Source organism: Rhinolophus hipposideros, assembly GCF_964194185.1.
Source record: "Rhinolophus hipposideros genome assembly, chromosome: 13".
In the NCBI taxonomy this organism is placed as follows: domain Eukaryota; kingdom Metazoa; phylum Chordata; class Mammalia; order Chiroptera; family Rhinolophidae; genus Rhinolophus; species Rhinolophus hipposideros.
The window spans coordinates 64693278-64716540 of NC_138059.1; the positions used below are offsets into that span (position 1 = coordinate 64693278).

At 43.8% G+C, this 23263-nt stretch overlaps 1 protein-coding gene across 7 annotated transcripts in view; it reads right to left on the minus strand.

Annotated features, from left to right (window-relative positions):
- The window catches only part of NCOA2 (nuclear receptor coactivator 2), a 256262-nt gene extending 235359 nt beyond the window's left edge, over positions 1–20903 (minus strand). For 4 of the 7 annotated variants that reach the window (XM_081070062.1, XM_081070061.1, XM_081070060.1 and 1 more), the window contains exon 1: positions 20775–20903. The gene's annotated coding sequence lies outside the window, so the exon portion shown is untranslated. Of the gene's footprint in view, positions 1–19332; positions 19379–20424; positions 20551–20774 lie in introns of those variants that run through there. The other 3 variants (XM_081070059.1, XM_081070057.1, XM_081070058.1) reach the window with 3 other exon arrangements.
- Between the last annotated feature and the right edge of the window lie 2360 nt (positions 20904–23263).

A 23263-nucleotide genomic window follows, 5' to 3' on the forward strand; every position in this document is an offset into this window, starting at 1 on the left:
TAGAAATTTTTGCTCGGAAATTCCAGAAGATGAACCACGGAGGGAAGTTAGCACATACATTATCCATTCTGAATAAAAATTACAGTTTATTTGTAAAAATTAGTCTGATCCAAGTCAGAGAATGGATGTATTTCTTTTTCAACATACCAAGGTAGCAAACTAGTACGTACCAATTGGGAAATTACTAAATGATATCACGTGCTCCAGAAGAGTTACTACAACTGATATGGAAAAGCACTTTGTTCCCCAGAGATTCACTTTCTCACCCTGATTCACTGTAGGATCCGCTGTGTTAATAATAACGCTTTGCAATTTTATATCACTTTTCCTACTAAAAGCTCAAATACGTATGAGTTGATATGGCACATCACAAACTACACAGATGGTACTCCACAGTTTCCACAGCTCTGACTGCATAGCTCATTTAACTTACTAATAAATGTTCCTATTTCCAGATTAAAAACAAATATGAAAAATTAAGGAAAATGATAGAAAGGCAGTGAATTGTCATATCCAATTCAGTGGCATCTATCTGAAAGGGTAAAGACTAGTAGAGCACCCAGAGCACGACAAGTTCCTTCAGATGCTTCCAGAAACGTCCAGCCAAGCCACCAGGCTGCTGGGAGATGAGAAAAGGCTAGGCAGTGAGATTAATCAAGCTAATTCGTATATGGGGACCCACAAAATGAATGCAGGCCACCCCAGTGTCCTGGCCCATGTCACAAATGTAAACCTAAATGAGCCTGTACTTACCGGAAACACCTGTCAAGGAAACCTAAGGAACACTCGTCACAATCCCCAAGTCAGCTTTAGCCAGCTCACCTTGCCCTGGAAAACAGGACCCGCTGGCCTTACAAGGAAATGCCCGACCTGCTAGCCCATCACACCTCATCCCCCATTGCGTCTTTTGATGCTCTGTAAACTTGCACTCGCCTGACGCGAGCGCTCAGCTGCCTGCCAGGCAAGGTCCTCCCCCAACACATGGACTGTCTTCCCTCAGATGAAGGACATCAACCTTGTTACGAAAGTGTTTCAGTTTGTCATTTGATAAGTTTAGACTCTTTGCTGTGTGAACGTGCAACCATCAGACCTAAAAGGAAAAATTCTCACCAAAGGGGAGGCAGGCCTGGAATGACCATCTTCTGTTTGAATCCCTTGACCTGTAATTACTCACTGAAGGTGGACACATGGTCAGAAGCTTGACTAGAAACAGAGTAATGATATCGGTCTAAAGTATAACAGTGTTCCTGGGATTCATAAATCATACTCAAATTGGACTCCTTTAGAAACCAAATATTTTTAAATGGTTATATTTAAAAATAGGTAGAGGTAGACTACAACCATCCTAGCAATTTCCGTTAATGCTATTCACAAATGCTTTGCTCATTACTAGTAAGAGAAGGCATTTAGTTTTTTGAAGTTCATGAGCAGACCTTGTACATGTTCTTTACCTGTAACTATCTCATCTCTCCCTGTGGATCGGGAAGCTCTCCACTAGGGAATTTAGCTACATAAAGTTTTGCATCATCTTAAAGTTTTCCATCGTCTCGGGATAAATCAATGTCCTCCATTTGTGTAATAACTCTAGGCAAACACGTCTGAATACAGGCCTCCCCCAGTATGATTTGTGAAATGTGAATTTATCTATGAAACAGGCCACATCTTGGGAAATTCACAGAATCAACTTATCCCTATGGAAAACAGAACTCTTACTAATGATCAGATTTAATTAAACTGTACAATGACGACCCTGAGGTGGAGAACAGCTAAAGAGACCCGCTTTCCTTGGTGATTCAAGTGGTTTTGTAGCATCTACTTACAGGATTATATTCAAGCTCCAAGAAAAACAAATACGTGATTTTGGTGAATTATGTCCAACCATTCTTAACAAGAGCTTCATTTTCTTTTTGAAATAATTATTGTATATTAAGCCACATTCTGAGTTAGTCAAAAATAACATTCAAGTCTTACGCAGTAATTTTCTCAAAAGAAAAGGGATTTTAAACTGTAATCAAAACCAGGCCCCATTAGATATTTCTCTGAAAAATCTACGTATAATCTCTTTGTAGAGAACACCGCTGTCCACTTCTAAAGCTAACACTTAGATGTCAAACAAACATTCAGTCTCCCAGGTTAATGAAATGTGAATTTTATGCACTTTTCTCTCCTGGTATTTTCAATATGATAATTAAAATGTTCTGTAGGGGTGGCCGGGTAAAGCTCAGTTGGTTATAGCGTGGTGCTAATAAAATGTTCTGTCACCTGAGTAGTTTTTAAAATATCCCCCAAAAGGTTTCTAAAACACAATATGCTTTTGCTTTATTGATTTAAATCACCCTCCTCTCAATCTTCTGCAGAAAACAGCATCATCAGCTTTGCCTTCCACTTCAATGGAACCACATTGAAGCAAGGTAAACCAAATGGTACCTCTAAGAATCTATCCTCCCTCCCACCCCACCCATTGCAAACCACTGAATTAGACCTACTAGGTGCTACAATGCTATGTGCTTATAATAATATTCAGTCATCAGAGTAACAGGATGTTTACTCTAAAGAGTTGATCATTACAAGACAGTTTAGAATGTATCCTCACAGACGCTATCACAGAGAGCGTGCGTGACCCTTTGCATTTCTGGCACATTTAAGGAAACTGGGGCACAAGGTCACACTTGTTCAAGTGATGGCGGCAGACCACAATCCAAGCCCTGTGGCTCCTAAGTGCTGCTCCAAACTGACTTCCCAGAATTAAAAAACAAATTTAAAAAACCTCCTGCATTCAAGGAACTCCACTGTTTGCTGGTGGGTTCTATTAACATCTTCCAACAGAACATTCCACAACCGTTAATAGATTCTCTACGATTTTACAACCTTTCTGCCCTTCAGTGACATCATCTCGTAAGACAGGAAGAAAAAAAAAAACTAATGACAAGATCTTGAAAGGGTTTCCTTTCATTTGATCCTGAAAATGGAAATGCCTTTTCCACAGGCCAATCTGTGGCTGGTGGGATATAAAATGTCATTCGTTACTTCAGTGTGTGGTTTTCTTATCTTTTCTGCTACTGAAAAACTTCTTAATATGGAAGAGTGCGCTCAAACACTGCAGGCAGAAAGACGACGGATAGTCTTGCCTGGGAACCTCCCCGCTCACTAAGTGTCCCTATCCCTCTCCTCCTTCTCAGGGGACTGGCATTCCTAGTGGAAAGGAGGGTTCCACACCCCCGCCTCTCCCAGGACTGAGGCCGGGGGACCTCCGAGCCTAGCTCCCTACCACATCTATCAGTCACTTCAAGAGTCTTTAAAAAAGCAGAGACCCACCCACACTTTCCTAAACCTCAGAGAGACTGTGGACTTTCCATTTTGATAAGCAAAGTAGACAATATATGCACTCTGAAATTTGGACTACAGACTTAGAATAAAAAGTCTATCATCCATGCTCCCAGCACATGAAAAGCAGCATCGTTTTTAGCAAAAAGCTGCCTTATCTATAAAATGATCTGCTGAAGCAGCACCATTCTGATGCTTTCCGAGGGGACTCTGTTAATTATTACCCACATCAAGAGTGGCTTTCAGGGCTAACTCCCCAGATATGTTTCTGGTAAAACAAACAGTCGAAAATATATGTTGCGATCATTTAAATCAAGAGTTCTACACAGTAAACACAGGAATAGTTACGACAAATAGAAAGAAGCTACATTTTCCTCTATTTGGGGGAAAAAAATGATAATTCTAGAATTTAAAGAAAGATTTTAGAAAGATTGACTAATGCCCTGCAATCCTCCTTAGTGATAAACAGATCCTTTACCAGAAGATTTCTTTAAAATCTAATTTATTCTGCTTCATCAATAATACAACCTATTTGATCTCACCACTTGTGAAGCAAGTAAGTATTATTACCCCCATTCAAAAAAAAAAATGGAAATTGGGCTTGAAAAACATTAAATCACCTGTTCAAAGTGACAGGTACACCCACAGGCAATACATGCTTAACATTATGAAACTTATTTTGAAATCATACAAAGTTTCCCTGATTTTTTTTAAAAAAAAAAACAGGTATAAATTTTTACCAGAAAGTTCTTCTAACTAAAATCCCATGAGCTATAGTTTAAGAATATTGGCTTTTGTGAGACTAAAGAACGGCTGGTCATTACCTCTCATAGTAGGAACTTCATGTATCTCAGAAATAATTAATCCTCCTTCCTCTTCTCTTCTTTTAAAGGAAAGGACAGTAGCACTTCGACTTTCTACAGCTTGGCCTGTGACAGATGACGGTTCCCAAAGATGACCACAACCTCCCAGGCCACACGCTCGTCTTCTGACTCGACTTTTAACATTCTTCCCAATGGAAAGCTGGGATCCATGTTCCCAGATCTATGCTCGGAATCTGGATATGGGAGGCTTGTGACTAAAGCATGAGTGACCCCATGTGACTTCCACGGTTAAATCATGAAAGAAGGCACCGCTTCCTTGGAACGCTCCCTCACTGAACGCCATCGCCGCGCTGTGAGGAAGCCTGAGCAGGTACACAGAGGCCACATGTAGGGATTCTCGCCTGTCACTCCGCCCAGGTCCCAGCCAACAGCCCACACCAGAAGCCGGCCACGGGGGAGAGCAAAGCAAGCCTCGAGCTGATTCCAGGGCTGAGCGGTTGACTCGGTCCCGGCTTTGAGCTTCCAGCTGAGATGCCAGAATCATGGAGCAGATAAGCTGTGTCCATCAAGACACACGGGTCACACATTTTCCAATTGTGACCCACATTTGTGAGCACCCTGCTACCAAGTTTCAGATGGTATGTTTTGCAGCAACAGGAAACAGAACTCCCTAATCCAGAACACAAGCAAGAAATGAGAAGGAGACAAGGAATAAAAGGCTTCTTTCCGAACATTTCAAAACGAATATCCCAAATTCTGTGCCCTAAAAATCACTAGCTTTACGGATATGAGTCTCTCAGATTCTCATATAAATCTCATGAAAAGTGGATATAAGAGGAAATACAAACATACTATATTTTCTATCTTCATCCTATGCACGTCTCTAGAATGCCTTTTTTCTTCTCTGACAAAATCTCAGTTAGCCTTTGAGGTTCAAATCAAACACTACAGCAGCTATGAAGCCTTTCCTTACCGCACAAAATTAACTGTTCCTATAAAGTATCCGTTTAGCCCTCTGCATAAAATTGTCTATTCTAATGCATATATCGTATCGTAATTACTTGTCTCTTTCCTTCCCTAAACAGTGAGATCTTCAAGGATGGGGCCACTTCTTTTTTAATCTTTGTATTCCCAATGTCTAGTAGCTAGGAAGCACTCGTTAAGTTTTTGCTAAATAAACAATAAACAAACCTGGTTATCTGGTTTCCAAACCCACAGCAGATAAAGTGCAGAAAATCAGAAAGAAGCAGAAACTTATTACAAATAAAAATACATTTTGTAAATACACACACATATACACAAAAAGTATTAATAACACCCAGTGAACAGAGACGGAAAAGGCAAGTCCAGCAGTTAGCTGGAGCGCCATATGAGGGGTCTACGATTTCCAGTTTTTTAGTGGAGAGACAGACACCAGTATCTTAAAAGATCTCATGGACATCGTGAATTTTAGCACATTTCAAATCAGTTTAGAAAACAGGCAAATTGTACTCATTTTAAAGTATTTTCTCTTAAATGACTAATTTTAAAATTTGAGGTGCTCAAAGAAATAAAACCAGAACCAGAAAAATTAGATACACAAGACCTCATTTTCTGAAGGAGTTGTAGTTTCACAATAACATCACTTTTTTAATATTATTTTTGCTGCCCCCGCCAACATCCAACACTTATCTTTAATGTCCCTGTCTTGGTTGCATCTCAGAGAACCCTTAAGTATTTTCCTGCCTGCTGATCCAAAGTTGCCCGTATTTGTTAAATAATAAGGGCTGTGAACAGTCCCACATTTCTTTCCATTCCTGATGCTTCTTATCTATTTACTACGTATATGATTTCCCAGTTTAAATATTAAAAATAACATTCACATTACTCGAGAGGCATATTTGGTTTTGTTTTGTCTTATTGTGGGGGTGTCTGCGTCTCTGCCCATCCAGTCAGGGTCACAGCAAGATTCATGGCCATTAGCCTAACGGTGTTCCACCTCCAAGAATATTATTTTGAGGAAGAGAAGATAACTTTGGTTTGTCTTTCTTTTTTTTTCCTGAAGCTGAAAGTTTCAAGGTGAGAGTTATCCTGGGATTATTCAAATTCTTGTCTTATTTCTTGTTTTCTTTGAGTGCTAGTGTCTTTCCCACCCACAACTCTAACGCGGAGGTTTCTAGGTCTATATTAGGAACCTAATTATGCCTTTTCCACTGGGTTAGGTGGGTGAGACTAATCTATTTGGTGTACACTGCACACCTGTGAGTGATTTTTACCTTTATACTCTCAAAGTGAGAATGAGCCCCGGATAGCCACTGTGATTCGTGAGGGAAGACAGGGCTCTACCATACTTTAATAAGGTTCTCAAGTAGGAACGAGAAGTGGAGAGTAAAGAGAAACTAAAGAAGCAGGGAATAATTTGGGAGTAGGAAATTCAGAAGGAGAACGAACGAAGACACTGCAAAGAAAAAGCAAAACAAAACAGAAACCTCCAAATTCAAAGTTAAGGTATAGTCAAGTATTCAAGAAACTCAGCTGCCACAGTCCTAAAAGCCCCAGGAAATTTTTGTCTCTATAACGTTCCCCCAAGGAAGAGTTTGAATAAAAGCTTTCTATTTAGTCATGTGGGCTACAAAATTAATGTCTCGATCTCAACCCTCCTCCCAAAACAGAAATCTACCTTCTTGCAGGAAAAAATGCCGACGAGTTATCTGACTATAAATAATCTCTTAGGCAGGTGTTAGTCTGCCTCTGCGTCCCTCACGCCATTACGTGCACCTCCTGACCATGGACTTGTAGTAAGGACATCTAGGTCCAGATCTGAAGAGATTTCCGAAGGAGCATGTATGTGCCACAAAAATGTCCGAAGATGCTGCTATCTCAAGCAATAAGCTCTCAAAGGTTATGCTTTTCTTTAGCCCTAATCAAATTCATTAATATATTGAACCATTTAATTTCCTAACACTTTAGAAAACTGAAGTCCCAACACTGAAAAGACTGCTTGCACAACAATGTGAATACACTTAACATTACTGAACTATTATACACTTACCAACTATGACTGTAAATTTTATATGGATTTTACCACAACTAAAATTTTTTTAATTAAAAACAATAAGCTTAAAAAAAGTCAACGTCTAAAAAGAAAACAAAACAAAGAACAAACAAAAATTAGGGCACTGTTTCATATTAAAAGACTTACAGAAGCAAATACAATGAGTAAACTTGATTAATCCTGGTTTGAAAACCAAAGCTATAACAGACATGTTGGGGACAACTGGGAAAACTGAAATAGAGGGTTGATATTTGATGATATTAGTTTTCTTAGGTATAACAGTGGTATTGTGTGGGCTCTATAAGATAATGACTTTAAGGCAATGTACTTTATAAATAAAGGGTGATCTGTAACTTACTTTCAAATAGTTCATCCAATACACACACACACACACACACACACACACACACACACGAGGGGAATGCTGGTATTTAGCCACTCATTCTACCACATTATTGAAGCATCATGGGAGCTAAGAAATAGAGACATATGACACTGCATATCACAAAGCACAACCCTGCTTTTCCCTGAGTTGTATACTGTTTCAACTACTTAATATATAATTGGTTGGTGACAGAATGTGAGTAGAGGACAGACAGATAACTAGCCTTCTGACTTATTCTGCAAATATAGCAATCCCACAGAATAAGGAATTATTTTTTGAGTAGAAATTTTAGGAGAAGGTTGAGAATATTTTTATAGGTGTTGCCACAAATATATATTAACGTGTGGACCATAATGGCTTTGCTCTTCAGACAGCTGTAGAATTTCATTATTTCATCTATTGAGACATCAGCCCTTCAAGTGACAGTTTCGTTCTTTTTTATCACTTCTTCAAAGGAAGTATTTAAGTGCCTAACCTGGTATACTTTCTTTGTATTTGGCTTTGTTTTATTACCTTTCCAGAACTACTGAATTTCCCCAAGGTTTTCTTTACCTTTTTTCTCCTCTTTCCACTATAAACTGAGATTATTAATCCCTCTTCTCACCATAGTGTCAAAATATTCTGCAGGGGAAAATTTAATAAGTCTGGGTATGAAAAATGTTCAGTTTGACTGAAGCCACAAAGCCAAAAATTTAAGTCTTTATCATTTCCGATTTGAAGGTAAGTGGACTTTCTTCTTGTTATACACATTTCTGCAAAATCTGTAATCAGTGTAATAAGCAATTTACTAATAACCTCTGAATATTGTTAGACTCCATTTGCTTTGATTGATTATATACATATGGCTGTTAACTGAGATCACTGACATAAACTCCCACATAGTTTTATCTCAAAGGATTGCTTCCTAAATTTTAGAATAACATTCGTTTTCTCTAGGCAAATCAAAGAGCATGTGAACCAACATACATGTTCACTAGAGGCCTAGAAGAACAGACTAACAGGTACAAAGGCTCAGATAAAGAGTAGAAATAGGGAAACGTGGGTTTGTGCCAGACCTTATTAGTGTCTGGGAAGGTCATGCGGTAGTGAGTGGGGAATTATTATTATAAAAGGGATTTTTTGGGAAGATCAGCCTATTAATGACTTAGAGCATGGAAGGAGAATTTGTTAAACTACTTCAAAACATAGTTTTAAAATGAAAGCCTTTAAGATGTTCTATGTACTATTTGAGAGGAAGGGGAGTATGAATAAAAAAATATATAAATATATAATTTCCATCCTTACTATGTACCCCAATTTTAGCAAACCAATAAGAACACAGGTACCATATCCTGTTGTACCTGTTTTAGCCAGACAATAAGCCAATGCATATAATCATTAGACATAGTTATAGAACACAATAGACGGACGAATTTTAATGCCAGTGTTTTAGTTTATCGCTTTTCTCCTTGATATTGAACTCCAAAGAATGTATACCAAAAACTCTAATTTGCTTTACTAACATGTTATGAACTCATGCTCCACGTATTTATCTAAACCTCCCCACAAGTCTGTAGAAGTGGCCTAATCCACTAAAAGTAACAAGTACTCTAAGTTGACTATTCAGTTTGATAAAGTTGACAAACTAGTAATAGCACATCCTCAAAAAATCTTTCCAGCTGCAAACGCACGTATGTACCTTCTACACATACCTTCATCACGTTACAGATTTCCGTCAAGGCTCTTCTTTCCCTCAGTATTTTCCATTCGTGCAGTCCTAATCTCTGTGCCTAGATTCAACACAGCAGCTCCTCTGGAGGCCACCTCCAGTTTATTACTGCTGCCACTCTTTTTTACCCCATTACACACTCAATGAATCCCTTTCTCGAAGAAGAGTAAACATCTATGAAGAAATGAGGCAAGCCCAGAAAGACTGGGCTGAAGCTGCTCGAAACACCTGAACCCACTGGGAACGTTCTCAAGGAGACCAGAAAAGCGCTGGCAGAGCCTGGAAAACACTGTCACTCAGGGAGAAGGCGGCCCTCACTCCTGAGGCCACGCCAGGCAAAGGCAAGGAGCGCAGTCTCTGAAAATCACAGCCCCAGAAGCCTGCCCTTGCCTTTCCTGGTCTTTACCTGTTCTTGGGTGGTGTCGTGCCCTCACTCCCACTGAAAAAAGGGCAAAGAATCCCCAAGTGCTCAGTCTGGTGACACCGTGGAGGTGGAAGGGCTGTGGGGCTCAGAGGCGCCAGGAGGCAGCAGGCCCTCCTCAGCACTGTCCTCTGTTCCAGAACTAAGGACGCAGCTCAGAGGGCTCCATCCGGGACTGCCATGGCGGGCACCCCGACTCAAGACAACTGGTGACACAGATGCAGGTGATGACCTCTGGCATCTCCAGCCCCTGGGATTCACCCCAGGCTCGATCTCTCCCGTCTCCTCTCCCTTTCCTTCCCCACCAGAGGGTCAGTGGCTGCCCCAGTGACCGTGACAGTGAGAAGAGGCAGGGAGCAGCTGAGTACCTCTTCTAACGAGAAGCATGGCCCTTGCAGGAGTGCCAGCTCACCTAAAGCATGCAGGAAGGGCCAGGGCAGATGCGCCCAGGTCCCATCCCTTCCTGCCCGAGCCTCTGCCTGCCTACACCCCAAAATCTGGGTTCCCTCATCTCCTGGTTCTTTTCGCCTTTTCTCAAAGGGAGAATGTTTACTATTGCACTGAGGTCATCAATGATTATGGGAATGCTGTTGTTATTATGTGAATGTCCTTTAACCAGAGAAAGATTCATGCTCCAGTTTTATTTCTAATGTCCTTCAGTGTCCAGGCATTTTGTTGACTTTTGTCACTGTCAAATGTACCCATCAATGTGTTCTGTTCACAAGAACATCATGTCCTTTTCTTGTGTTATATCCAATAGCTCAAAGCCTTTCATTGTTAGTACACTTCTTAATTAATTATACATACCCCTTGCTTAAAATGAAAGGTAGTATAGCAAAAATAAAAGATCTTTATGTGACTTCCATTTCCTTCACTAGGCTCCATTATTTATATTTACTATTTATTTATAAAAGACCCTGGTGGTGCTAGAATAAAATGACATCTTTGAATAGAATAAACATGTTTCTATCATACTTTTATTACAGAAAAGCTTTAAGGAATCAAGATTTCAGTACTACTCAAAACAGCAACAAGAACACTACACAAAAAATAATTCTCAAAATAGAATTACGGAAACGGAACATACAACAACACACCACCAGGAACTCCACACAGGCAGGCGCTCCTAAGGTTTAGGAATTTGGTCACAATTTTCCCCAATCTCAAATCACCTTAGTATTTCCAACTTACGCCATTCTGACCACCTGACTCTAATGAACACTTTCAGGATATCTAACGCGATGGAATCCGTAACAATATCCTTAAAGCAGGAGAAATAAAACCCCTAAAAGCCGGGGAATGTAACACTCGATGGCATTAGACAACGGAGGCGCAGCACCCCGTCTGCACGACCGCAGCGGCCAGCAGGCGACCAGCTTCCAACAAGTCAGCCAATTAGTGCACAGTGACTGTGTCAAGTGATCTGTTTTCAACCTCACGGCTTCCTTAACAGATAGCCAGCTTCTTCACTGAGTGCTGTGAGCAGAGCAAATCTGTTTGGTAAAGAGGGAAACCGTAGCTCATGGTCATACGTGAAATACTTAATGAGCCCAACAGACGTCTTCACAATCGTGACTGTGCTCCTTTCACTACCACCCATCTTCCAGCTCCAACTTCAAGGGAAAAAACTGAGCAAGTTGGGGCAGAAGAGGTTAAAGGAGGCCAAGGAGAGGCTACAGAAGACTGAGACCCAAATGGAAGCAGTCTCAAGTGATGCCCTTCTTTACCACTCCATCCTCACTTCCAGGTAACGTCTCCGCGCACAGGAGGCCCAACGCCAGCACCACAATGGGCTGCAGGCGCGAACGAGCAGGTCCGCCCAGCAGAGTCGCCTCAGCACCCCGTCTCCAGGACTATCACAACCAGCTTTTGTCATTTCAAGACATACTAACGGAAAAGGAAAATATGATTCTGTAAAATTTGTAGAAATTCATACATTCCTGACACTCAGATTTTTAATAAGGAATTTCTGTATTCCTGATTTAGGAATCTAAAAATATATGAGAAAGAATTTGCCACCTACACGCCAACACTAGAGGTGATTACCTAATAAACATATTTATGAATAATTCTACTTTTAAATATATACCAGCACAGTAAAAATGTATTTTAAATTTTTTTTTAATCCATATAACTATCTAAATTTTCCATTTAGTTTGACTCTAGAGAGGCCCAGAAATGACGCAAATATATAGGCTCCGCTAAGATATGCAATTCAATTTTTAAATTTACATTTTGACAAAAACGCAAAGCTTTTCATTATCAAACAACAATAGAATTCGACATTTTCATCTAAATTACTATTAAATATTCTCACAAACCTGCTGTAACACCCAAGGAAAGGGAAGTCATTTCATGTCTGAATTATGAGCTGATCGTATAAGCAGGGCTCATCTCCTGGAAAAGACAACCCTCATTTAGACGGGCACTTCAATGGGCAGAGATCAGTCGGCACCAAGAGGAGCTTCCAGAACTCACTCACACTCTGCATGTTAAGCTTTGGAGATGTGGGATCACATTTCAGACAGACACACTAAATGAACAGAAAACACCACGCATTACATTTTCATCTGTGACAACTAGTCTTCCGTCCTCAGCAGCTGGAACACTAAACGCAGTGCATGATGACCCCCACATGTGCCTAAGGTGAATGGGTTCCCTGGATGCCCTCCTCACTCCCTCCAAACAACTGAGCAGACAGAAGAATTCCACAAATAGCAGAGCACAAATCAGATGACTGCATGTATTATCAGCCTTCTTTTGGGACTACAATAGCTCAACACTGCGTCATCCATGCTACATGGATTACAAAAAAAAAAAAAAACAACTGCAAAGCGTGCACACCATCGTCACCTAATTCTTAAACATACTAGAATTAAATATATTTTAAAGAAGCCAAATATCTGTATCAGTGTTTTATCCTTTCTAAACCTATATCCCCCAGAGAGCCCTCTGAATTTATTTTTTCCCTATCCTCCACAATCAAGTTTTCTTGAACTTATTTTCTGAGCTTTTTATTGTAAGAAACAATAGGCAACCTGAATAGGATTTTTCAAAATACACTCCTACCCATTTTCCCTTTCCTAGTGGAGAATTACTGTGTTATCTCAACAAAGCACTGGATAAGACAAATCCACACTATGCTGGAAGGAAGTGGAGCCTACCAGCTAGCAAGAACAGAAGTTAAGGGGGCAGGGCTAAGGTACAATGTTTGCCTGGGTTCAAACTCCTCTCCAGTAGTCTGGCTATGTGACCTTTGGCAAGTTACCTGACAGCTCTACGCCTTCACTTCCTGAATGATAAAAGAGGAATGATATTATTATATCACTGAATTACAGTGGAAACATACAAAAGTATACAATAAGGGCATCTTAATCCTACACCAGGCTCTTAGTAAGCACTCAATAAACATTATTCGTTTTTACATCTATTACAGTTCTTAATGTGTGAAAATTAAGACAAAAAAGAACCCTGCAATTTAAGAATTGTTACACACTGGGCTTTTTTAGTGCAGATGGCAAGGTAATTAACATCTGTCCAGGTTTAGGCCTGCCTTGAGGCAAGGGTTTGGGAGATACCTGCTGACATCATTTGCAGGACTGGACTCATTCAAATCTATTCATCCTTTTTTATGGACTAAACCACGAGACAGAGAGTCTTATAAAGGCCTGCAAACATTTGCTTATCAGATTCCTTAAAGGAAGACATTCTCAGACTCACCATTCCCTCTGATATTTATGATTTCTTTTCCAACTCACTGGTCAAAGTTAATTTTCCCCCAAAGTTTTGCCCACAGGCACAATGACTTAATACTCTCTAAGATTCATCTTCTGGAAATGAGGGTAACCTCTATTTTATAGGGTTGTGCCAAAATTGAAAGATTGGAACACATCTCAAAAAGCCTATACAGTTCCGACCTATCCACGGGGGATACATCCTAAGACCCCCCAGTGGATGTCAGAAACATGGATAGTAACAAACCCTGCACATACTGTTTTTTCCTGTATATATGTACCTATGGAAAAGTTTAATTTATAAATTATGCAATTTCACAGATAGAAGATTCATTCTTCCATAGATCTTAGCAACCTCAGCATACGATTTTTGTTTTCTTTTCTTATTAAGTAGAGAACTTTCACCTTTTCACTTGAAGGAAGTACCTGATGGTTTCTCTTTGGCACATCCAAATTGCCAGCATCACTACTCTTGCTATTTGGGGCCCACTCTTAAGTAAAATAAGGGTTACTTGAACACAAGCCCTAACATGCCACTAGAGTCAATCTAATAACCTAAATGGCAACTAAATGACTGACCAGCAATATAGACACTGGACAAAGGGATCAGTCATGTCTCAGGTGGGACGGAATGGGACAGTGTGGGATGGCATGAGATTTCATCATGCTACTCAGGCACGCAATTTAAAACTTATAAATTGTTTCTTTCTGGAATTTTCCATTTAATATTTTCAGACTGTGCTTGACCGTGGGCAACTGAAACTGCGGAAAACAAAACTGTGAGTAAGTGGGAACTACTACAGCAGGTTTGCTGACACTCAGTGATAGTTGCTATTATCATTGATGTTATCGTTGTTACTCTCCCAATATAGGCATTTTAGTAAAAAATGTTACATGTAGAAAAACGGACAACCATCACAGGACACCTGTGAAAGGCTGTGCAAGGGAGTTTTCCATCCTTTACAAACTTAGGGTAGTGAAAGCCCAGACTGTGCCAGCCTTGAAGCAGCGACAAAGCACAGATAATCCGTAGAAATGGGAGGTCCCTGACATACTGCGCTGTCACCTTCAACCAACTAAAGACTGCCATCCTGGCCACGTAGGACTTAATCTCAGAGGAAATAAAAAACGAATTATAAATGTTCATATTTTTATTAAAGGAAACCTATTTACTCATAAGCTAATCAGTCAAGAGGACATTTAACAACCTTTTTACTATACACATTATAATCCTACCTTCAGGGGTAAAAACCCAAACCCAAATCAGAGCAGAATTGTCTGACGTTATGTAATTAACATTATACACACACAAAAAGGAAACAAATCTTCAGTATCAAAGCAAACTAAAATTAAGGCAAACATGTCCCTTTCCACCTTCTCCCCCACCAAAACATGTCACCCACTCTATGTTCCCCCTTTAATCCCCAGCCTTGTAATGGTATGTACTGTCTGTGGACCCTGAGAAAAAAGAAAGCTATTAAGGACTCCTGGTGGTAACTGGGCTCAAATTTTAGAAAACAGAGCCTAGCAGCCATTTCTAAACAGGGGCCTCTGGCACACGCCACCTACGTGCTGCCTGCATAAACTGTGTTCCTGCCACCTGAGCCAGTCCTTATAAGGGAGCTCCTGAAATTGTATTTGAACCAGTAGGACTGAGGCTTTCCCCATCCAATGGGAGCTACACAGCTAAAGCCCTTCACCAACCAACCAGAGAAGCTTCATTCTGACCAATCAGGACAGGGCTTTTTAGACCAATCAAACTGTGAGGATTTGGAGCCCTCATTTGCATGAGTATGGACAATCAGGGAGAGGGGGGCAAGCAAGGATTTCTCTCTATATAAGTCTGCTCCCCTCTAAGAGTCCACTTTCTCTTTCTACCAAAGTCAGACAACTGCATTTCCCTGGCTAGAGCTGAAGTCTCGCCAAAGCAGAGCAGGGCAGCCTCACAGCCACGCTGCTTCATAATTGAACTGGAACACTATTGAGCTGTTCCACAGCAGTGTTCAGTCGTGCTGTATGTACCACAATTGAGCTGTCTGCACTGAATGAGGTTTCCTTCTTCACTGCACCTCAAATTGGGGATTCCTGTTGGTGTTGAATTGCCACCAACCACCACTGGTTGACATAAACTGCCAATGCTGAGACACTCAAATGCTCATTGAATAACAGAACAAATGAATGAAACAATGCTTAGATGAGGTAAGAATGCAAAGACAAGATCTAAAAAGCCCAAAACGAGGATTAAGTTGGCCATCAGGAACTCCTAACAGTTCATGATTGGCTGCTTATACGGCATAAATTCTGCCAGAATTAACCTGCTAACTTCAATTTTCCATGTATCTGTCAATTGATACCCAAAGTAAAAATTGTTTTTTCTTTCAGAACCTTTAACTAGCTGCTAATAATATCTACCTAAAGATACCTCCTCCTTTTCTTATTTAAAATTAACATTCTGTGTCCAAAAGCCTCAAAAGCAGCTAAGTACAATACCGCCATAGGTCCCCTGCTTATTTAATTCTTCTCTAGAAATTTCCAACTAGGGAACCATCTGAAAAATGTCTTAGAATCAGTGTTTCCACAATTGCATTACGTCATCACAGCCACAGGAAGCCACAAATGTGGTCACTGATGAACATTTAAAACATAAAATCCTTGCCCTAAAAAACAAGAGTATTATGATGTAGCTGCAGGCCAGTCTCTTAATTTCGGTGACCTTCATTGTACAAATTTACCTTTAAGAGATCCACTCCTTTTCATAATCAGTTTTGCCTCCGTTTTTACAAAAGCTAGGAAAACTACACCAGCTTCTAACATATCCACAAAAGTCACATTCTCACCTCTATTTAGAAATAAGTATCTAGAATCCATAAAGGATGTGTTTTCTTTATGCTGTCTGAATTGAGGGTCAGTAACACTAAAATTGTATTTTATAGCTTTTCCAGACATTACTTTTAATAGACTTTAAAGAGTAACAGGACATAATATTCTTTCTACACTTTGCAATTCATAAACACTTCTACAAGCCTTTAAAACAAAAGGAAATAAACGCTAAGAACATCTTTTTTGTTTAGAAAACAACGCATGGAGGTAAAATTAGCTTGAGATATCAGAGAGTATTAAAAAAAACAGGGTTTCGTTCTGTTTTCCTTTAAATGGCTTTCATTATTGGTATGCAGATATAGTCTATTTCATTAGGGGAAAAGATCCTGATTTGTCGATGATTTTATGATTTACTGCAATAAAAGATGTACACCTTAAAGCAGTCACTTATTTTCTCCCTCCTATTCTCTTAATGTAAAACTGATAGAGCATGTAATAACATAATTACAAAACAAAACTATAAACACAAAATATTGAAAAGCTAGCAATTTATTAAATAGCAGTTTTGCCATAAAAATAGCTAAGCATTAATTATGCTTTCAAATATAATTTCAACCATGACATAATAATAATGGTCAAAATATCAAATAAGGGCAGACCGTGCATTTCAGAAAACTAATCTTCTAGAAAAATTGTTTAAAGAGACCCTTGCCCTACTTTTTATTTTTTGCTACCCAACATCCTAAGGACTACTTAAAAGAATCGCTTTTAAACTCAATACAACACAATTTTTTTCTAAGAAATCCAAGCTGCCAACTTATGGGTCACATTTCAACCTGATGTGATTTGAAACAGCTAAGGTACTGAATCCTTAAATATAGGGTGTGTAATGGAAGCACACCCTACTCACAGGTCCTTGATTCTGAGGCTTGGGAAGCTTTAATATGATATAACTATAGATAAAGCCAACCAAGGAGCATCAATTACCTCTTTACGCACTTTCATACCACAGCCCAAGTCTTCCTCCCATCCTTACATTTCACATTTCCAGTAAAATGCTCCTCTAACACTGAGCAAAAGTCAGGTAAATATGTAACCAATGAAGGGTTAAAATCAGAGCCAAACTATCTAAAAAATATTAAATTCATAATTGGTGAGCTCTTTTCTACCCTCTGCTTCAGTATCCTGACATCTAAAAGTCAAAGAACTCCTCTGTTAAGACTGAAATTCCCAGGAGGAAGAAGGCTCAGATCCAGTCTGAGAGCACACAATGGAATCACAGCTGACCATGCACATCTTTTTCTAGATGTCTCCATATGCTTGAGAGGTTTCTTTTCCCCCCTAGCCAGGCATTAGGGGACTTGCTACTCTGCCACCAAGAATCGGAGAACATCTTCAAAGACTGCTATGGAGAATGAAGTAAAATAATTTGTTGCTCTCAAATACAGAAAAGAGAAAGAAGGGCACGTGTCAGAATGGCCATCATTAACTAAATTAACTAATGATTTGGGGGCGAGGTTTCAATGTTGTCAAATTTTGAATGTTGTTTAATTTATAATATACCCTACTGGCAGCTGCTTGTTTTATCTTCATGGTTTTCAGTATTCTATCACTAGCATAACACCTCAAAGGCTACAGCAAAATCCAATTAATTTTTGTCTAAATGAATAGTCAAAATTACACTGGACTGGAAACTCACGTTATAAATTTGAAAATAGTATATTATAACAGAACACATTTGCAGGGTGTGGTACTGTCCCCTAAAACTACAGTCCCCCCTCAATTCTTTCTTAGTAATCCAATATTAATAAAAGATCGAGAAACCAGTATAAAATATCATGCACACAAAATTCCTCAAAAAAAAAAACCTTCCAAAGTTTAGTTAAAGATATGGGATACTTATCACAAAATGAATGGATTCATTCTCAATTTAATATTATTCATGCTTTGAACTCCCAAAGATTCTGCAAATTCCAGTTGGGAAAAGCAGCCTAGCTGCTGTCAGTATGCACTAACCTCACCAACAAAGAACAGGAACACACACACACACAGTGCAGCAGCTGCTGTCTTTAAAAGAGGCTACTCCTGCCCAGCAACCTGTGATCTTTATAGAGAACCAAAGACCTACCTTCCCTATTCTTAAAAGTCGGGAGTTGAGAAAGTCACTAGACGGAACGTAACCAACAGCTTAAAACCACCAAAGATGTCTCCTAACCTTGCATAAAACCAGAGAAGTGCCCACACACGGTCCAATTCAGCAGCGTTTAACAGAAAACTAAAATAATTTATTTTTAAGAATCTTTTGTGTGGGAGTCACCTGGCAAACTACATTTCACTCAGACTTCTTTCCTGTAGACAAATATGCTTTAATTAGCTTCACTCCTCAAATACCAACGCTTTATGTTTCCAACAGAGATGCTTCGGTTCCTGATTTCGTTTTGTTTACTCGAGAAAGAGCACAAAAAGAAGAAAAGAAATGCATAACATAAAAACCACAACTTTTTGTTAAATGTGATCCCCACATGCCGAACTTTCAAGTGCACTTTGGGAATTGGCGGTCTAATTAAACAAGGAACCAGTGAAGCCATTACAAACAATGATACTTTCCACTCCCAACAAGCAATTGACGAAAGGGTATTCAGGTCCCGAGCACCCCTGCACATGTCACCGTTCCCACGCCGGAGGAGCAGCTGAGTCAAACCGAGGTAGAGGTAAGCAGGTAACTCCTAGGGCCCTCAGCACGTAAACTGATCCAGAACGCGATCACTACCATATATGCCATTTTAGAAACGGGCCTGGGAGAGTGACTGCCACATCCTAAGTGGCTTTAGACTTCGTCGTGTGCAACACCTCGTATGGTACCAGTGAAACACTGTATTTCGTGCACCTCTACATGGCTTCTTGGGTCAGAGGACCTCTGAGTGACACTACCCTCCCGATCTAGGAGCCGGCGACTAGGGATGGAGCAGAGTGGATAGCTCTTGGCGTCTCCATGACTCCCCCGCCCGCGTGCAACTCTGCTCCAACTGGTCCGGAAGAAGCCCCGCCCCCTTCCTTCCTCCAGCCCTCACGATTGGCTTACCCACACCCGGCAGGTCAGCTCCCCGCCTTCGATTGGCTCACTGCTCCGTCAGTCACACGCAGTGAGATTCGGGTCGGTGGGAGGGGAAGGCATTGGAGGGGGAGTGGGAGTGGGATTAGAGGACGAGGTGGCGGAGGAGGGTGTTCAAGCTCCGTCCCCGGTTTGGGAAAGTTTCCCCTACCAGTGCTACACCCAGAGGCGTTAGGCCCGGTCCAGGTCCGAGCTGGTCCTAGAGGCTCGGGTCCCCGATTCCCGCCCCTCGGTCGCGCAGGCCCCGGAAACCACTAGGGGGAGGGGGAGAGGGAGGGACCAGCTAACCAGGGAGCAACCCACCCCCGAGCTCGGAAGAGACGCCTCCGGGACTCCCTGGAGGGGCCGGGAGCGGGGAGTTCCAGCACGCAGCGACACCCGTGCCCCCTCCCCCGGCACCCCCCAGGGGCCCGAGACAGAAGGGTCCCCGGCCCGGGGCGTGACCGTCGCTCGCCGGCCCGGAGGAGCCCTCCCGCTTCCCGCCGGGGGCCCGGAGGGCCTGTCCCTCCAGGGGCGGGGAGAAGGGGAGAGAAAAGGGGGCGCTGGCGAGCCAACCCGGAACCTCCCGGACCGCCTCCCGCCCCCGGCCCCGGCCCCAGCGCGCCTCCGGCACACATGCCCGCACCCAGAAAGTTAAGTCCGGGGCGAGCCCAGCGCGGCGCCGCGGCGGCCCGGCCCCCGGCCCCCGGCCCCCGGCCCCCGCTCCCCGCCCCCACCGCGCCGGCCTGCTCGGCCCCGGCGCCCCGCCCGCCGCAGCGCCTCCCCGTCCGCCCGCGGCGCGCGCGGCCCTCGCCCCCCGCCCCGGCGCTGACACGGGCCGGGCCGCGGCGCCCCCGGCCCCGCATCCCGCGCCGACCGCGCGCTTCACCTTCACACACACGCCCCGGCACTTCCCGAGTCCCGCGCCCCTCGCCCGGCTCCCACCCTGCGCTGCGGGCGCTCCGCGTTTCCATCAAAGAATGGACCTTCCCAGGCTTCGCCTTCCCGTGGCCGCCTCGCAGCTCCCCGGGGGGCCGGAGCCCGGATCCCCGCCGGCCCCGCAGCCCCGGCCGCCCTGCTCACCTCCGGCCGGCGCCGCGGGCTGCAGCCGCCGCCGCCCCGCGCTCCGGGACGCGGCTCCCGAGCTCCCGCACGGCGCCGGAGCGCCTCCTTCCTCTCCCGGGGACTCCGCGTCTCCCCGCCGCTTCCCGCCCTGCCCACCCCCGGCCCCGAGTCCCCGGCGTCGCGGCGCCTCGGGGATGCGGCTCCGCTCCCCCGCGCGCCCGGGCGGCAGTGCCCGCACACGCCGCAGCCCTCGCGCCCGCGCCCCGCTCGCCGGCTCCGCGCAGGAAGGGCAGTCGCGCCGGGGGGTGGAGAGGCGGCGCCCCCCGCCCCGCGCCCGCCCTCGCGGCCCCCGGGGAAGGCGCGGTTACCGGCTCGGGTCGGTCACGCCGTCAGGTGCCGGCTGCCGTCGGCGCTGACCTTCGCCGCCGAAGCCGTGGCGGAGGCTGCGGCCGCCATGTTCCCGTGTTAATAACTGCTGCCTGGTTGTTTATTTCAATGGAGATCCTCCCCCAACTCCCTCCTCCTCCTCCTCCTCCTCCTCCTCCTCCTCCTCCTCCTCCTCCTCCTCCTCCTCCTCCTCCTCCCCGCGTCTCCGCACTTGCGGAGAGAGACACAGCCCGCGCGAGCTCGGGCGCAGGGGAGGGGGCTCGGGAGCCGGGCCGTCCCTCCCTCCGCCTCCCAGGCCGCGGCCGCCGCCGAGTCTTGTCACCGGGGAGAGCGCGGGGCGGAAACTTGCCTCCCGCGCCCCCGGGGCGGGGGCAGAGGGGGACCGAGGCTTCTCCCGAGAGCGGCCGCGGGCCGCGGGGTCCCCACCATCTCCGTGGGCAGTCGTCTGCGAAGGCGACCCGGGGGAGAGGTGAAGAGCGAGGGGACAGGGGACAAAATGGGTGCCTGGGGTAGCGGGAGGGCGACCTGGGGGGGACTGGGAGTGAAGGGAGAGGAAACAGATGACTGCGCGGGAGGGCGAAGGGCAGTGCCAAAAAGAAAGCGAGCGGATGGGACTGGCCGGGGCTGCGGAGAGCAGGCGCTGGGGTCTCGGGCCGCGGACGGCGGGAGGATGCCCCCAGACGCGGACCCGGGCGAGCCGAGGGCCAGCTCCGCCCGGGAGGAGCCTCCCGCGGGCCCCGCCGCCCGCAGCCCGCACCCTCGGGCGCGCCGCACACGCCCGGCTCCTGCTGCTGCGCGCCCTGGAGGCGCCCCTGGTCCCTCGAGTCTCCCTCGGCTCCTACGAGGACAGGCGGGTCTCCTGTGGCCGCCGTTATCTCGATAGGGGACGGAGGGGCGCGACCGCGGGAGGCGAGCTTCACGGGGTGCCAGCCGCACGCGCAGGGTGATGCTAAAGTGCACCCAGTGGAACACCTAACCTAGCTGAGCCTCCTTGTCACGACACGAGTCACAAAAGTTCTTTATTGGAAAGTCCACTTTCTCGACAATCCCCAAGTGATGTTGGGGGAGAGCCCCGGACGGTGGCACCGACATTCGAGGAGCCCTCTCGTTGAAATGTTGCTTGGATGAGATTTACGGTGTGGAAAAGCAAGTTCTTCCCGACTTAGATGTAATTAGTCGGAAAAAATGAGCAACATTTATTTAACAGAGTTCCGTATTTTCAGCCTCCTAATGAGAAAGGTCACTTGCCATAGAAAAATGATAGTGTTTATTGAGCACTTACTATGTGCCACGTGATTGATATACACTACATTTTGATCCTCAAACCTTATGGAATAATTACCATTCTATCCTTCACACACACAAAAATGAAGCTTAAAGAAGTAATTTGCGTAGAGTCATACAGCCAGGAAGCTAGGGAGGATTTGAGCCTAGTTCTGGTGGGCTCCAAAGCCCACGCTTTTAATGGTGTCTGCAACCTCAAATTTGTGGGAAAACCACCAATTTTATTTTGGGAAAGAAAAAAAGATGTGTGTATATATGTGTGTGTGTTTCACTATAGATAGAAAATGTTTAGAGAGACACAAGTTGTTACCACTGGGGAGTATAAGTGGGTGTCTAATGGGGTACTTCCAGTTTTACATTTTTCACACTTAACTATAGTGTTTGAAATGTTTGCATTGGCCATGTATTAATTTAGTAAATTTTTAAAGATTATTTTAATTACCTGGCACGAATTATTTTACCCCAAAACACAGAGCTCTCCAAAAATCTGGGAGAAGAAATGGGAAATGGGGTTTTCTGTATGGCCTGTCTTCTTCCATTAACTAGTCCATTGTATTCCTACAATGAGGTAGTAGTCACCTGAGGCCTGTCACATTGCTGGACTTAGATTTCTTTCCTGTCCTCACCCCCAACTCTGAGTTGTGGTAAAAGATTCTCCTTCTTGCTTTCTCTCCCTCCCTCTTTGGCACAAGACCAGGGTCCATCAGTCCTCCGAAACAGTAGATTTCACACTTTCAAAAACCACCCATGATATCTGTGCAAATAAATGACTCTCCATTGCATTTCCATATTACTCAATAAAACTTACTACATGCTGAAGATACACGACTGTGTCTACAAAAATAAAACAAACAAACACATCTGACAGCATAGCATAATGAGTTCCATGTCCAGCTGCTACTCAATTGCCTCGAACCTTTAGGAATCGTGTAACTTCTGTTCTCTAGTACAGTCTCTGCGCTCCTTTAGCACTTCATGCCATTGTTATAACAATATTCTGTCTTGTACTGCAGTTGTTTATGTATTTGTCTCTCTCTTTCACTAGACTGTAAACTACTCAGGGACCCAGACCATTTCTTCTTGTTCTTCTTTGTACATGCTAGAGTTCTTAATGATGTCTCACGTAATGTTTGTTGTTTCCCTGAATCTGTAAAATATAAACTATCCCCATCTCACCCTCCAATAC